Source organism: Myotis brandtii, unplaced genomic scaffold (assembly GCF_000412655.1).
Source record: "Myotis brandtii unplaced genomic scaffold, ASM41265v1 scaffold159, whole genome shotgun sequence".
NCBI classification, from domain to species: Eukaryota; Metazoa; Chordata; class Mammalia; order Chiroptera; family Vespertilionidae; genus Myotis; species Myotis brandtii.
In genome coordinates, this window is record NW_005355799.1 from 354,420 (window position 1) to 358,476 (window position 4,057).

Below are 4,057 nucleotides of genomic sequence, written 5' to 3' on the forward strand. Positions count from 1 at the left end.
ATTTTATATATTTTTAAACCCATATTCAAGTCCCAATTGAAATTTTGTTTTTAATAGCTATAAACCTTCTATAATACTCCAAATGCGTTATATCTTTTCACTTATATTATATGGTAAATAGTAAGTTTTATTTAGCTTCTATCACTTACAGGAGAAATCTTAGCTTTATATATGTCTATCATAATATCATGGCATAAAATTCTTATTTAAGCTTGTCTTCAAGCCATTCTAGTACATGTTTACATAAAAAATACACTAAATCAATTTTTAATTTTTAATTGTATAGTTAGTAGCTTTAAATATTTTTATGGCAGTTTAATTATGTTAGGAATTATAATAATTTTATTCCTTTTCCCAAATTCCTGTCTAAATGTTAACTTTTCATACAAGTGGTATGTGTGTGTGTGTGTGTGTGTGTGTGTGTGTGTATATAAAATTCAAGAAGTAGATAAGAGAAACTATTATTTTATTTTATTTTTATTTTTTAGTCTGGAATGTAAAGCTCTTTTTAATTAAAGTATAGGTGACATAAAATATTACCATATATTAGTTTCAGGTGTACAACATACTCATTTGACATTATAATATAATTATAGGCCCGGTGCACGAAATTCGTGCACTGGGGTAGGGGGCGGTTGTCCCTCAGCCCAGCCTGCACCCTCTCCAATCTGGGACCCTTTGGGGGATGTCCGACTGCCAGGATCAGGCCTAAACTGGCAGTCGGACAACCCTCTCACAATCTGGGACTGCTGGCTTCCAACCGCTTGCCTTCCTGCCTGCCTGATTGCCCCTAACCGCTTCTGCCTGCCAGTCTGATCACCCCCTAACCACTCCCATGCTGGCCTCATTGATGCCTAACTGATCCCCTGCCTGGCCGATCGCCCCCAACTGCCCTCCCCTGCCAGCCTGGTTGCCCCTGTCTTCCCCTGCAGGCCTGGTCCCCCCCCAACTCCCTCCCCTGCCAGCCTGGTCACCCCTTTCAGCCCTCCCCTGCAGGCCTGGTTTCCCCTAACTGCCCTCCCCTGCTGGTCCAATCGCCCCCAACTACCATCCCCTGCTGTCCATCTTGTGGCGGTCATCTTGTAATGACATGGGGGTGGCCATCTTGTGACGACATGGGCATTGCTATCTTGTTACCACATGGAGGCTGCCATCTTGTGACCACATGGGGGCAGCTATCTTATGACCATATGGGCATGGCCATCTTGTGCGAGGGTGTGATGGGCAATTTGCATAGTACTTCTTTATCATGTAGGATCATCACAAGCAACCAGGGAAACCTGCTTGGGTCCCCTCCCTGAAATAGGGAACTTTTCTTTAATAAAATTTTGCTTTCACTCATCTCTTTGTCCATTAAGTCATTCTTCTATTTCGAGAGGCAAGGAACTCAGACCAGAACAGAAATTTTGGATATCATCTTTGGAGGCCCCAGAGAGATTCTAAGGAATGATGGGGAACTCCTCATCTACAAACAAGATCAGCATCCCCCCCCCATCCCCCTAGATTGTATACTGAGGAACTGGGTTTCATTTGACTCGCAAACCCTGAAGAAAAAGCGCCTGATTTTCTGTACCCAAGCTTGGCCACAATACAAGCTTGCAGATGGAGAGACATGGCCCCCAGAGGGAAGTATTAATTATAATATCTTACAATTAGATATTTTTTGTAGAAGGCAAGGAAAGTGGTTGGAAGTTCCTTATGTGCAGGCTTTCTTCCTTTTAAGAGCCAATCATCATTGTGCCAATTGTGCCAACAATGCAGAATTGATCCTTTGCTCTTGGCAGCCTTAACTGAAGAAGGCCCCTGAGATACACCCCTTCATCAAGAAAGAACAGATCTAAGCTCTGGGTAGGTCTCTCTTGAACCTTTTTAGTTGCTCTTACCCTGGACCCCCAGGTGAAAAGCTCCTCCAGGGACAATCAAGGCAGGAGTAAATCAAGCCCCTGTTACCCTCTATCCCCTCCAGATAATGGCAGGAGGTGAAATTGGACCTAAAGCAAATTAAGTGATTTGGGGAACTTTTCAGATGATCGTGATAAGTACATAGATGTCTTCCAGGGACTAACACAAACCTTCGATTTGTCCTGGAAGGATGTAATGCTCCTCCTAGACAAGACCCTCACAGGATCGGAGAAGCAAACCATTTTAGAAGGTGCCTAGCAGTTTGGAGACAAATTTTACGACTAATACTTGTGGGCCTGACAGTCAAGGGAGGAGTGAACACTTCCCCACTGGGTGACAAGCTGTCCCTTTGGAGAATCCAGATTCTTTGGAGGGCCAACTCGTTTTGAAGGATGAATTTGTTACTCAATCAGCACCTGACATTAGGAAGAAGCTGCAAAAATTGGCAATCTGTCCGGAAAGCATCTAGGTAACCTCCTAAAAGTAGACACTTTGGTCTTTTACAATAGGGATCAAGAGGAGGCGGAGGAGAAGAAGGTACGGGGCAGGAAGAAGCCGAGGCTCTGGTTGCAGCACTTCAAGAGGCCAATATAATAACTCAGGGACCCCGGGGACATGGAGCCCTCACAGCCACTTGTTAAGGCTGTGGCCAACCAGGGCACATCGAAGGGATTGCCCACAAGGAAAGAGGAAGCCAACTGGCCCTGTCCTATTTGCAAGGGGGGGGTCACTGGAAGTTGGACTTCCCAAAGGGGCAAAGCCTTCCCCAGGCTGATCTGGCTTCCTAAATGGTAGTGCAGCAGGACTGATGGGCCCCAGGGCCTTTCTACCTGGCTCTGACAGACTGTCATCTCCACCCAGGAGCCCCGGGTAACCCTGACTATTGAGGGCAAGGAAATTAATTTCCTCCTCGACACTGGAGCCACCTTCTCTGTCTTCCTCTCCAATCCCTGCCTCCCCTCCTCTCATAGCGTGACTGTAAAAGGTGTGTCTGGAAAGCCGGGAACTAGGCATTTTTCATGGTCTTTAAGTTGCGATTGAGACAGCCTATTTTTCTCACTTGCCTTCCTGATCATGCCAGAAAGCCAGACTCCCTTACTAGGATGAGATGTCTTAGCCTGCTTCAGCACTACCATGTGCATGTGCCAGAACAAGTACTCTTCTCTCCCTGGTGGAGACCAAGATTGACCCTAAGACAGTGGTTCTCAACCTTGGCTGCACATTAGAATCACCTGGGAATCTTTTTAAAATCCAGATTTCTGGGCCTCATCCTCTGGAAATTCTGTTTCATTGTTACTAATGTTGTGGCCCCACCCCATAACAAAGAAACAGAATTTCTGGAGGATGAGGCCCAGAAATCAGGATTTTAAAAAGATGCCCAGGTGATTCTAATGTGCAGCCAAAGTTGAGAACCACTGCCCTAAGGTATGGGCCACCCACGGAAAAGTAGACAGAGCGGGTATGGCTATAAAGGCACTATCCCGCCTCACCCCAGGGTTGGTGGAGTAGGATTGGGACGGACATGCCCATGACAAACCCATACTCCAGAGGCCAGGTGTTGGTCACTCCATTCCATGAGGTCTCGTTTGGTTTGCTGGAATCCCCTTACTAGAAAGGTCTATTCTTAACCTTACAATCTCAGCCCACCAGTCTTGGAAGGCCATGGTGGGGGCAGTTGAAGCTCAACAGGAATCACTAAATTCCCTAGCCCATGGTCCTCCAGAATCAAAGGCCATAGATGTACTGACAGTAGAAGGAGGAGGGACATGTATCCTGATAAATGAAACCTGCTGCATGTGGATTAACACATCCTCTACAGGTAAAGGAAAATCTTAATATTATAAAAAAGAACATCAAACTCATTGACAACTTGGAAGCACAGGCAGGACAGGGCCCTAGCTGGCTCCTGTTATTCTTATCTCAATTCAAAAGTTCCTTGTGGCCCTAACCGGTTTGGCTCAGTGGATAGAGTGTCGGCCTGCGGACTGAAGGGTCCCAGGTTCAATTCTGGTCAAGGACGTGTACCTTGGTTGCGGGCACATCCCCAGTAGGAGGTGTGCAGGAGGCAGCTGATTGTTGTTTCTCTCTCATCGATGTTTCTAACTCTCTATTCTTCTCCCTTCCTCTCTGTAAAAAATCAATAAAATATATTTTT